Source organism: Rhinolophus hipposideros (assembly GCF_964194185.1).
Source record: "Rhinolophus hipposideros genome assembly, chromosome: 2".
Taxonomy (NCBI): Eukaryota; Metazoa; Chordata; class Mammalia; order Chiroptera; family Rhinolophidae; genus Rhinolophus; species Rhinolophus hipposideros.
In genome coordinates, this window is record NC_138048.1 from 81,667,278 (window position 1) to 81,681,206 (window position 13,929).

The following is a 13,929-nucleotide window of genomic DNA, read 5'->3' on the forward strand; positions in this document are numbered from 1 at the left end:
CAGTCCCTTAATTATTTTGTTTTACTGAACCTTGCCTCCATGTTCTAAGGACAGCTAGGTTTTCGTTAGAACAAGGAGATCAAAGCACTGTTTAGAAAAGAGTTTTAGGATATAGAGGATTGTGCTAATGACAAACTTGGCTGAGTCCCTGACCACCCTTCTCCCCTGCAGTCCTCTTACGAGGCGGCCATTTCTTCCTCACGTGTGATCCACTACATGGTCTGAAGGGGGCGGGGGCACCTCTCTTGCTCCTCATGGCTGCTTCCAGTTCCTCTTCATTCCTACAAACCCTTAGGTCCTCTGGAAGCAGGCTAGCAGTCTGTCCTCCTCTCCTCCCTATCTATCCTCACTCCTCAGGAGGTCTTCTCCAGTCCCATAACTCTACATTTATATCTGCACCTGACCTCTCCTTACACTCCATCTTATACACCTACTTGACAGCTCATGTGCATGTCTGACAGGCATTACAAGTTCAACCCCAAAGTCTTGATTTCCCTGTCCATATCCTCTCACCCAAACTTCCCTCTTCTGCCTCATTTTAGTAAACGGTATCACTCTTCACCTACATGCAGAGTCAAAACCCAGAGGTCAGCCTTTATTCCCTTCTTTCTCTCATGATATACAGCCAATCAATCAGCTAACCTTGGCCCCAGCTTAGAAATACATCCGGAACTTGACCACCACTTCTCAGTCTGGTCTAAGCCAACAGTGGGAGACTCCTGTGTCCCCATTTCCCATTATCCCACTTCAGTCACTTGTCCCTACATCATCCAGCATGTACTTTTAGTACCTGGGCTTGTTTAAGTGTGTGAAATGCATGTATCATAAGTGTGCAGTAAAATAAGTTTTGATAAATGAATACTGTGGTAGAACCACCACCCGAAACAAAATATAGAACATTTCTCTCGCTCTAGAAAGTTCCTTTCTACCCTTGCAGGTCAACTGCACTCTCCTACAGGCACCCCAGTTCCGATTTCTGTCACCGTAGATTCATTCTGCCTGTTTAAGAATTTCATATAAAATATTTTCTATGCTTCTGGGTCTGGCTTAATTTACTCAACATTATATTTTGACTTGCTTGGTCAATGTTCATCGTTTAAACTTCACTTCAGTAATTGGAGACAAATTTTGTTTTCTTCCTCTGAATTTTAGAGCATAGAATCTTAAAATGTGAGGGACCCTAGAACTGTAATAGAAGTGTGTGCTGTTGGGAGAAATACTAACTAGAGGAAAAAGAACACAGCAAAGAGGATGGAGGCCAAGAAAAACAGCCAAGGACCCAGAGCCCTAGTGATGCTGTGGACTTCTGGGTCAGACAGGAGCTGGAAACCAGGCTCGTGAGAGACTTTTCAGTTTCAGGAGCCAAGAGACTCTCTTATTTGCTTAAGGCACTTTTGGTTGAGATTTCTGTTTTGTTTCTTTGCTTTTTTTTTTTTTTTTTTTTTTTTTTTTTTACAACAGAAGAATCCTAACTCAGAAGTGACAGTGAGAGCCATAGCCTAGGGCTACTAAATTCAAAATCCTAACTAGATGAGCCATAGAACTATAAAAGTGCAGAACGGAGTAGGTGTTGTTCTGGTCTTTTTGTTTCATTTTATTTTTATTTTACTTTGGCAGTGTCTTAAAAAAATTCATATTCAGAAGACTCATGGATGAAACAGATTATATGCTTCAGTTCCATTTTATTGAAGGCTGCTGCTTTTATATCCAACATTGGTATAACAAAGTTCATATGAAGAACATTTCTGCATCTTCTGCAAAATTGCTGTATAAGACACTGTACATTTTGCTACAGGTTTTCTCTTATAAAAAGAATAAAATTTTAGGATTTTGTACTAGGGGATATTTTTTTCCTTTGGATATAATAGTGCACTTCTTTTCATCAACAATAACCACTTACAAGTTTTACAGATGTTGTTTATTTTGTCTTGGCTGCCAGAAGTTTAAGCTAAATTAAATATTCAATTGCCAGAATTATTCTTTCCAGGAAGTTATTACAATTATCCCTCCCCTTCATTACTTGATGTGCAAACTTCATTTTTATTTTAACTCTCTTACATGTGTGCTTTTCACAGTAAGTAGAAGCAAGTGCTATATAGGCAAAATATATGATAAATGGGTAGGAATATAGAGATGATAGGTAGGTAGGTAGGTAGATAGATAGATAGATAGATAGATAGATAGATAGATAGATAGATAGATAGATAGATAGATAGATAGATGATAGATAGAGCATCCTTCCAATTGTATACATGGCATTCTATTTTCAAGGTAAAACTTTTCAGCACCACAGACACTGGATCCTTTTTCTAAGACTAAGTCTCCACATCCATCTATTTTCCCCCAACCCTCCATCCCTCTTACCTTATTGTTCATCATATCCTATCCCACTTCCAGTGACATAAGCAATAAATCCAGGTCATACAAAAGGTCAAGTTTGAAGCCACTATCCAAAAATGAAATAAGTTGGATAAGAATCCTTAGTTATTCTTGAAAACCAGGGGATGATATTTAGGTCATAAATGTTTTCTCTTTCACCCCCTGTGTTATGATTAGGAAAGAGACTGAGTTGTTGGTAGTCCCAGCACTTTGTTCTCTAAGATGTGTCTGTGGCATGCTTTCTTCTTTTCTTTTTCCCTGGGGATTTTGGGGGCAGGAAGGAAAAGGCTTTTGCACTCTGTCCACCACTCTCTTCCTTGGTTCTTTCATCGCAGGGAGCTTGCTGAGTGGGGAGGGCTTTGAAGCGGTACTTTATTCAATCTGACTATCCACGTTCTAGGAAATCATATTAAACATAAGGTCAATGACTAACTAGAGCTTTCTGAACAGCTGCTCTGCTGACAATTTGGAGGATTGATTTCATCATTTGGTTATTTAAGCTAACTATACAAAAAAACACTTCTATTCAATTGGCGTGGAAGTTCCAAACCATATCCTCATTTCTCAGGGATGGATAAGGAAGACGGCTTGCTCCACAGATCTTCACTCAGAGTTTTACTCTTTGAAATTTTTGTTTTAATTTACCATTAAAAACATACAAATTGGTCTATCCCATCACTGGTTTCTCCCACTAGTCCTCTTTGCCTCCGGTTTCACATCTAGCAATGCCATTTCCCTACTAGAAACCAACACAGGCCCGGTGCTTTCAGATGGATTCCAGGGTCTCAGGTCTGGGGCACCAGGCCAGGTGGTCTCTCCGGGCTCTACCTGCCATGCCCTGCGACACACACTCCCTCTTCACATCTGGTCATATGAAACTTCACACAATCCCGGGATCCACATGCTCTTTTCATAGACATTTGAGGACAGTGTGTCTCCATTTCTTCTATTGGCCAACTCCCATTCTTCCTTCAGGAAGCTTCCAGTTTTTCCCTCCTCCACACAGACTTTCCAAACTCAACAGGAGGGTGGGGTACCCAACGCTGCTTCCTCAAAAACCTGTGGTGATCCCTATTTTAGCATTACCTCTTTGCCTGACGCCTCCCCATACTCCCACTAAGCTCCTCAAGGTTAGGGATGCCGACTTATTCACCTTGAGGTGTCTATTTCCCAAAGGAGACGATTAAGAGGTACTTAATAAATACCTGTTGAATAAATGAATTGAATGCATTGATCAGACTGGGATGAAAAGAAATCTTAGTAGCTTAATGCCCCCCAAATCCCAAAAAATCATATGTCCTCTGCTGATTCTTCTCTGCCCTTCTAGATATAGTTTTTAAAATCATTCTATAGCTTTCTTTTTTATTTAACATATTTCTAGCTTTACTGAGGTATAATTGACAATTTAAAAATTGTATATATTTAAGGTGTACTTTTGATATATGTATACATTCTGAAATAATCACAGTCAAGCTAATTAACATATCCGTCACCTCACATGGTTATCATTTTCTCATGTGTGTGTGTGTGTGTGTGTGTGTGTGTGTATGGTGAGAACACTCAAGATCTACCTTCTCAGCAAATTTCAAGTATATACTACAGTATGTTAACTGTAATACATTGCTATACATTAGATCTCCAGAATTTATTCATCTCGTATAACTGAAACTTTGTACCCCTTGACCAACATCTCCCCATTTATAATCTTCACTTTTCTCCACTCTCCTCTGTGCTCTCTTTGTACGTTATCAACCCAGCCCCTTTGTTCTGGGGCAGGGATTCCAAACTTTTTTCAACGTTTTTTACCAAGGGCCATATGTGGTAAAATACACAAACAGCCGGGCCACTCACTCGAGGTGAAGTACATATTGCCTCACCTGGTTTATTTAAGTAAACTAAATATATTTTTGGAATTTGCTGCGGGCCACTTATGGATTGCAGACCGCAGTTGGCCCGTGGGCCGCAGTTTGGACACGCCTGTTCTGAGGCTTTGGATAGAGTTTGAGCAGTGGGAGGAACTGGCAGGAAATCAGAGGGTAGCAGAAGAGAGAAGATGGACTATTTATTCTCTCTGCTCCCCCTCCGTGACTGGAGCACAGATTGGCATAGCTCCCAGGGGGTGGCCTCTCCTACGGTAGCTCTTGCCATATTCCCATAACCGTTCCTCTTTCTCACCTCTCCAAGGACTTTCTTCCCCTCCCTTCCCTCTTCTTTCCCCTTCCAGCTATTGATAGCCCCAGATGTTTCACCATCACTTGTGATTTCCCCAAATTCTGTCCATATCTGTGTGGTCACTTCATTAACTCTTTCAATCACTCTTCTAAGTAAGCCATCTGTCTTCTCTCCCTGGACTCTGGTTGACATGCCTCCAAATCCTAAATTTGCTTTTGTTTGCCCTACCCTTGCAATTCCTTTTCTATAGTCCTACCAATTCAATGAATAATATTAATCAATCACTTTAATGAATAGAAGAACATGTCTGTTTGGTCCCTATAGGAGGAGTTGTCAACTCAAGGGCCTAACTAACCCCAAGTTTCTGGCTCAGTTTGACTAACCAGATGAGGGGACAATTTCTACCATGCTCTGTTTAACTTCCCTCTTTTTTGACATTTGGGCTAAGTCCTTCTGCAAATTACAAGTTGAATTATTCAAGCACAACCTAGACAGGTAGCATTCCGTGTTCTGTAATCCCATTTCTCCACAGGAAATCTGTGTTATGAGTGACTGTGAAATGTAGGCTGTACCGTGAGGGGGTTCACTGATTAACTACTTGCCAAAGCCATGCTTCCCACATCATGAGTGTTGATTTGGAAGTGACGTGGGTGTGAACTGTCAGACTGGATGGTGGATGCTGGGTTTGTCACTTTGTGTCTGGCTTCCCCTCCACACCTTAATCCTGCAGGTTTCGCTTCTGTCACAAACAGGAGAATACAGCTGAAAGGTACGACAAGCTTATCACTGTGGCCACTTCGTCAGCCCCTTAACCTACCCAATTATAAACACTCTTCTGATTGTTTTCTGTCCTCTGCCACGTCTACTGTTGAAATAAGCCGGCTATGTTCTTTGGACAAGTTTAAAATCAGAAATCTATACAAAACTGCTTTTTCTCTAAACTGTACTTCTGTCTAAATGTCAGCCTTTTAACTTTTCTGACTTATGCCCTGGCCATTTTATTCTCAGGATATTCCAGAGCATTTGAGTAACTAAAAATGTGGAAATAATCTACAATTTACCTCATTGTGTAGCTATGGGTGACAAAGCCTATGCCACTTACATATATCATTTTTTATGTTGGGAATAATTTCATATTAACCTAAGGGTAGCTATTGAACAAAAGTTAAATGCCAACATTACTTTTGACACTTTGGACTATTCAATCACTCAATTAAATATCACCAGGCTTCCTCATTGTTCCCCCCCCATCACCTTTGTTTTTTAATGAAAGTGTAGTAAGGACACTAAAAAAGGGGTTACTAATGTTTGCATAATTTGGAAAAGCAGAAGACATAAAATCTATACTAATTTTAGCTCTGCATCATTAAACATGAAATATTGATTATTGCTCTTTGCAACAGAGTTTATGAAGCTAGCTAGGCTGCTGTGTCCACATAAGGCGATTCTGATGTTCTGCCCTCAGCCCTCAGTGACTGTAAATGATGCTCCTTGGTGACAGCTGGGAGGCTGGCATTCTCATCCACAGCCTTAAGAGATACATTTCCCAGATTAGACCAGGAATGACCCAGCTGCACAGCCTAACTTCAGAAAATTAAATTGGAGGGAGTCCAAACCTCTGTTGAAATAACTGTGTGAATTACAATGCTTCCACAGGCCTTGTTATAATGTAAATGTGCTTTACAATTTACTGCCATTTCCCTCTGCCCCTGCTGCGAATGTGGGCATTAATAGTCATCTCATATATTTAAAGGCAAAGAGGCATCAAAAGTAAAAATGCAAGATTCATGTTTTCTCCCTTTGGAAAGCAGAAACTAAATTCTTTTTTCTTTTGCCATGTCTTGCAAAAAGAGTGTACGTTGTGTTTATGTGTTATGCATTAATGTTTTTTTATGGTTGACAGACCTGTAAATCTCACACAGGGAAGTTACCTTGCAGCTAAACATGAATTTCTTTGGGAGGAAAACAAGTGACGAACAGGACATCAACAGCTCATTTAAAGAATTCATTCAGGTAAGTTATAGGCACATGAGGCATACACTTGTATGAGGTAGTAGACTTAAAAAGAGATTTGCCTGTTTCTAGCACTTTTAGGACATTTTGAATGTTTGACAAGATCCAGAGGGGCTGTGACTTTTATGGTGACAATCACGGAGTGAGGTAATCCTGGCCTCACTAGGGGAATTCTCCATGGCATTATTATTTGCTGTCTCATACATAGTGAAACTTATAAACTTATAAACATAAGACGTGATCATGAGCATCACTGTGATAGCTCATTCTTTATTCTTGTTTGACCAACCAGGTTATGTTCACAGATGTTAGGACAAAAAACCTTTGACTGCCAACTCTGAGAATGCCAAACATCTGAGCTCATTTTAACAGATGCCAAATAGAAACATATTAAGTAAAAACCCAGTTAGTCAAACCCAGTGATGACTATTTAAGTCATTGAGCACCTTGGATCTGAGCTGATTTCAGTCGCTGAGATTCTCCTGGAGTAGCTGGGTGCAGTGGTACCCATCTGGAAGGGCACACCTACAACCGGATCACTCAAGCCAACCCCTTGTCCTAATCTGCATAACACCTGCACACTCCATTCAGCTGTACTGGACGATCGATCGTAGTGGACCCAGGACTGTCAGACAGGATGAGCCAGCTCAGTGTTACACTGAAAAATACCCTTTAGGCTTAAATGCCCCTCCTTTCCTTTCCCTAAAATTGTGCATGTTCTCAAGATCTTTTGCTAGTTCAAGATCACAGACATTCTAAAGTTATTACAGAACGAAGATCCAGCTCATTACAAAAAGTCTAACCATTTCCACTGAATCTAGGATATGAGAAATTAAAATACTATTAATAACAATTTTAAAGTGCTCACTCTACTCAAAGTTAATTCAGCTTAACAGCAGAATAACTATCAAAACTCAGCTGAGACTGAAATACTAGATACAACCCCTAGGGTGTAGATATTTTTGCATCTTATATATTTCCACCTTCTGGGGAAAAAAATCCTAGAGCTTCAAGCTGAGAAGTCAAGTGCAAATAAGCACACAGCCAACAAATAAACACCACTCAGAATGCAAACAGAACAGCAAAGGTGGATAAGTGAGTCCACACACTCAGTCCAGGTTTCCTGTGCCAAAGAATAAGAACAAACTTAGGCAATCAGAACAACACGTAATTCCCAAACTGTTTATGCCTAATTCGGGAATGCATTTCATTGTAGTGTGACAGTGTTGTCCAAATGAGATTGTTTTGCTTAGTCAAATTGGAAAATAAGTTTGCATTTCTTTTTTTTCTTTCTTTTTTTAAATTAAATTTATTGGGGTGACAATGGTTAGTAAAATTACATAAGTTTCAAGTGTGCAATTCTGTAAATACATCATCTATATATCACATTGTGTGCTCACCACCCAGAGTCAGTTCTCTTTCCATCACCATACATTGGATCTCTTTTTCCCTCTTCTACCATCGCCCCTCCCCCCTTACCGACTGGTAACCACTAAACTGTTGTCTGTGTCTATGAGTTTTTGATTTTTTTGTTTGTTTGTCCTGTTCCTTTTTTACTTTCAGTTTTATATCCCCCATATGAGTGAGGTCATATGGTGCTCGACTGCTTCTGTCTGACATATTTCACTTAGCATAATAATCGCAAGATCCATCCATGTTGTTGGAAATGGCAGTATTTCATCTTTCCTAATGGCAGAGTAACATTTCTTACTCCTACGTTGTTACTCAGTGATACTGTGGGGAAGCAGCCCAATGCATGCTGGGAGGAAGTCTCCTAAGATGCTCTGTAGCACCTCAGACCTGGCCATCTCTTCCTTTACGTTCCCTCCACTGCCAACTGTGTTCAGGACCTTGTTGATTTTCACCAAGACTATTACACTGGGTTGCCTCATTGCTTTTCTTTAAGCACATCTCCAGCAATTGAACTCTCCTACTCACAAAACTTACTGCCAGCCTAAATAAAAACAATCATCAGAACTAAAAATACTTAGTCCCCTAATCCCAGGATTGCACCTTCTATGCCTTCTGAAATCCTTTAAAGTTCATCTCAAATGTGATTTTATGTATTTTAATATTTCCCTCCATAGCTAATTGGATGTCATTTCTTTGAACTACTGTTATTACTACTAACGTTTATTGAATTTTACTAGGTGCCAGGCACTTTGCATAAATTGTCTCTTTAAAATTATGACTGTAGCCCCATAAAAATAGCAAAATAGGCAATTATTATTCCCATTACCTGGATAAGAAAACAGACTCAGAGAAATTAAGTATCTTGACCAAGGTCTTATAGGAGAAATGGGATGCCAACCTAAGAAGTCTGATTCCAGAATATGAACTTCATCTTCTCCACTCTTCTTTTCCCATGAACGGCATGGACACGCAACAGCATGAACAGGGCTGGTGTCTCACCAATGGTGCATGTAAAAAAGAAATCGTAGTGGTCTGCAGAATACTTAAATTTATTATCTGAACCAGACATGTCACCTACCCGTGATCTTAGACAACTACTTGCTCCCTCTAGGTCTCAGTGTCATCATTTGTAAAATGATGATGGTACTGCATATTACAGGGTGTTATTGAAGATCAACATATTTAAAAGTGTTTCTTTGTGTATTCTAAAGTGCTGGCCACTCACAAGGAGACTCCTTAAGTGCCTATCTTCCTGAGGACTGCAATTATTTTTCACTTGTCTTGTCATTCCTGTGGTACCCAGCTCTGTTCCACTCTAAGCTGTGTGACCTTGGGCTAGGTAACTCCTCTGAGCCTCAGTTTCATCATCTGTAACATGGGGACACTGTTTGTACTAAATTCCAAGGATTGCCAAGAAGCTTGATGATTAAACATTTATGTAAATTATTCAGTCTTGCACCAGGCACTTAGTTGGTGTTCAGTAATGTTAGTTATTTTCATTATTATTAATTTTTTATTATTCTATCTCTCTACATGCTCCAAAACATGGACACGCACCTAAACACCTTCTCCTGTTTCACTCTAAACCATTTCCCATTAGTCACCTAGTTCTATCAGTTCTATTTCTTAATTGTCTCCACAGCATGCCCTACTTCTATTGTCCTTAGTAGAGGATTTATCACCTGCCAGAATGAGCAACCTAATATTCCAACCTCATCATGAGGCTTGAAACCCTTCTTGATTCTCCTTGCCTTGTAATTAGAGCCTAAGCTCCCAGGCCTGGCAGAACCTCATACGAGGTTCTGTGTGATTGGCTGGATATGTCCTTCCAGACCCCCATTCCACTTAATCCTCTTGCAACATCATGTCAAGAGTTAAGATAAGAATAAGGCACTTGAAAACTTGGAATGAATCAGTCCGTGCATGAGTTGAAATAAAACAATGATATAAAGAATCTTTTAAATAAGAAACAGTGTGTCTATTATCATCAAATAGTACAGCATCACCTCAATTATCTGGAAGGCAGTCTCAGAAAACTTTATACATTGGAACATGTCTCTTGGATATTAAGTCTTAAAATACCTGTCACACAACCCTGAGCCTAAACCCACCCATTTTACCTCGAAAGTCTTTATTTAGAGCCTTCTTTAGAAAATAATTATTACACACACTTAATTTTATTGTTTCCTAACTTCCAGCAAATAAAAGAATTCATAAGGATGATATTGTCAGAAGATGTGACGCGAGGTGATCACAGACTAGATGTGGGAGAAAGAAACAGCGAAACTAATATAATCTCTATATTTTCACTGACCATGTAAAGGAAGATTCTTTCTACCTAAAATGCTGCCTCTTCCGGAAGCCTTCCTGGAAGATTCCTCCCCCATTTGAAGTAAATTTTGCCTCTCTGAAATCTTACAGCTGTGTGTGTCTATGCTGAGTACAGACCTTATGTGTCTCTATATGTTGTACTTTAGTTTTCTTAACATAGCAGAAGGGTTCAGGGCCAGAATATTTTTCATGAAGCCTAGGTATCCTTAAAACTTGCAAACCCTACTTCTGGACTTCACAAACTGGGGTGTGAAGGCCAGGGGGACATGGAGCCTGAGATCAGGGTACATCTTTCCAAGATGTCATCGTTACTCCATGGATTGTAAAAGCATGATTTTAAAATGTACTCCAAGGTTTGTATTAGTTTTAAAGCAAAAACAGAAGGCCACAAATAGAGTTTAGGTTTGTGTACGGCTATTTATTCACACACCCCCCCCCCACAGTAGTATACATGCCCACTATTTTCTGCCTTCACGGTTTCTAGGTGGACGATTTGATAAGCACTACCCCAGTCAGGATGGGCAGTGAATATCATGTAATTTTTAATTGAGCTTGTTGGGAAGTGTGTAATAGTATGATTTCTATCAACACTGGATAAAGTAAAAAACATTTTGTACTTGTCAGAGTGTAACATTCTTCTTTTTGACGCCCCAGGACTTTATTTACATTTCTCTCATTGGTTGTGGAGGGGGACGCAGGATCCATGTATGTCTGATGCCTTCTCCCCGTACGAGATCGATGAAATAGGCATCACTGTACGCAGGGACGGGGACACTCACTTTTACACCTAATTACCCACCGGGCCCAGTGGATGCTGAGCTTTCTGGGATTGAATTATGATCCCATGGGTACATCAAATAAGATAAATTTTAGCATTCAGCATAATCCTGGGCACACAGAAATAACTTCGGTGTTAAGGGAAATAGCCAATAAATATTCATTAAAAGAAGAAAGAGACAGGGGTTCAATGGAGGCCACAACACAGAAACCAAGAAATTGAAAACGGAACTTGAGAAAAAAGGGTGTCGCTACTCAGCAAACTTCCCTTTCACTATTAATCAATTATTCTGTTTATTTTTTAACAAAAATATACCCATAGGTGTTAGGTACTGTGCTAGGCATGAGGATGGGGGTTGGGTGGGGGGGCGGGAAAGGGGAAGAAAACAAGTAGACACAGAAAAGCCCAATGTAGCCAGAAGAAAAAAAGATGTTCTAAGTAGTCAAGAAGTTGTTCAAAACTGTTCTTTATCAAAAACTCTCTCAAACATTTTGACATATAGGACAGAATGCAGATCAGTCATATAGGCCTGACTCTTGTGTGCATGACAATAGAGCTTGAAAGATGATATTCACGAGAGGGCTCAGAAAAGGAGGTGAGGGGGATGAGAGGGCTCAGAAAAGGAGGTGAGGGGGACCCCGTGCTCCTGGGGGGGCACCTGCTCCTCCTGTGACTAGAATGGTGTGCCTGAGTGCAGAATGGGGAAAGGGTGACAGACATGTCATCAAAGCTGACATGTAAAATGCCAAGGTATGGATTAGAGGCTTATTCAATAAACGTGACATTAACTGAGGGAGACAGAGCCAGGCAGGCAGACAGACGGGAGGACAGAAGACAGTCTGTCCACATCTGCTGTGTCATGTGATGGGCATGACACCATTATACATAAAAATACATATTATAATCGATTAACATGGGAGTACCATATGTGTCTAGAATAAATCTGTCTTCTATAGATTTATCTGTTCAAAACCAAGTGTTAATTTTCTTGAAGAGAGAAACCCACAGGGAAGGGAAAATATTCGGTTTATATAAATAGAGCATCACTTTTCAAAACCAACGAGAAATTGCTGAGGATATGACTTTATTCTGTTTACATATAAAATTCCCATTAGTGTACCGTTACATTTCATGACTTTAGTAATTGCTCAGGTTGCTTCATAACAAGTAGATGATCAACCTTGAAAAGAAGTACTTTATTCTAAACTGAGGTATGCTGGAATTGACATTTTTCCTTCAAATAGCTATAGCAGAATGTTCAGAAAAGAATGCTGAAGTCCCAAAGAGGAAATTCAACCTCAGTAAAGCTCTCTGTTATTAAAATTACATCTTTTAGATATGTAATCTGTAAGTACTCAAGATAGAATCACAGCTGTTATTTAAACCAAGTGGAAATACGCAGGGGAGAAATGGGTGGTCTTCTAACCATGGAGGATGAGGAAGGAGAGAGGAGAGAGAATAAAAAATTATTGGAACAAAACATGGAATGGCACCTATACTATTCAGGATTGCCAATTCATGAGTGGTACTAACTCCCCAGCACAGCTCACAGAAGCTCCCAGCTCCAGGCTGGTAACAAGGCTACTCTTGTCTCTTCTCCCTCTTCATGGTAAATTACCTCACCGATTATCACTTACCCCTCTCCATTCACTATGAAATTGTCACTTTCAGTATCTGTAAAATCTTCAAATTGAGGCTTTCACCCTGAATTCTCCAATGACTATGTTCTTAGACTTCTTACACACATGCTTTGTAACATTTATGTCCTCACCTGTATAGAAAAGTTCCGAAAATGCATTTCTTCTTTGATAACACATTTATACCACACTTTTTGGGTAAATGTTTCTCCTTTGCCATGTGGAAGTCTGGCAGAATCCTCTTTGAGGAATGATTTCAGCCAGAATCTTCTAGAGAAACGATGCACACAAGAGGTTCCATCCAGTTAGCACGTGTTTAGAGACCACTCCGGGCCTGACCATTTTCTGCCATCAGCAACTTCGAAGTGCGAAGGTGAAGAGACAGCCATAGCAGCCACAACACTACTTTTAAACACCATTATAACATATTCCAGCATTTACCCACATGCAAGGTGAGCGAGGCCAAATGCATTCTGGGACATCCGCGTTAAGAAAGAGTCCTGATATTTCATCCCCCCATCCCGCACACAAAGGAATGAAGATGCTCACTCTCGTGAGAGGGTCTCGACAATATCAATATAAGTGGTTATAAGTTTTAATAGCCTTGGAATCCAATTAGCTACAATTTTGTGGTGGCTTAATAATTTATGATAATTGCAAATTCATTAGATTATAATTCACCACAGCCAAGCCTATGGATTTTCCGATATCTTTAAAAACATGCATTCTCAAGGTGACACATGGCATTGTCTATGCTCATTGCTACCAAAATAGTCTAATTTTAACAATTTAGGATGCATCGCATTACTTAAACCAGATCGTTTGGAGGTTTTCCCTGTTAATGCAAAGACATAAACCTAAGGAGCGTTGCACCAGCTCATTAAGCCTCCCGATTTCAGCAGCTGTCTAGTGTTAGCTGAAAGCATCTACTGTGGGTGCTTAAATGGCCCCTGCTCACCTTGTCCTCTGCTCCACAAACAAAAGCAAATCCAGAGAATGTACACATACATGTACGTGCATGCCACATACACAACACTTTCAAAAAATGCATGGTTTGTTGAATTATTATAAGGTAAACTTCTATAACTACCTCCTTCCAAGTCAAGAAATAGACTTCACCAAACGTGTCAAAAGCCCCTTCACATGCCCCATCCTGATTACCACTCCCTCTCTCCCTCCCTCCAGAACTACTAACCTCTACTGCCA

The 13,929-nt window shown here is 40.1% G+C and overlaps 1 protein-coding gene across 1 annotated transcript in view; it reads right to left on the minus strand.

Moving 5' to 3' along the window:
- The window catches only part of LOC308489126 (IQCJ-SCHIP1 readthrough transcript protein), a 677,105-nt gene that overhangs the window by 531,343 nt on the left and 131,833 nt on the right, over nt 1–13,929 (minus strand). The window lies entirely within an intron of this gene.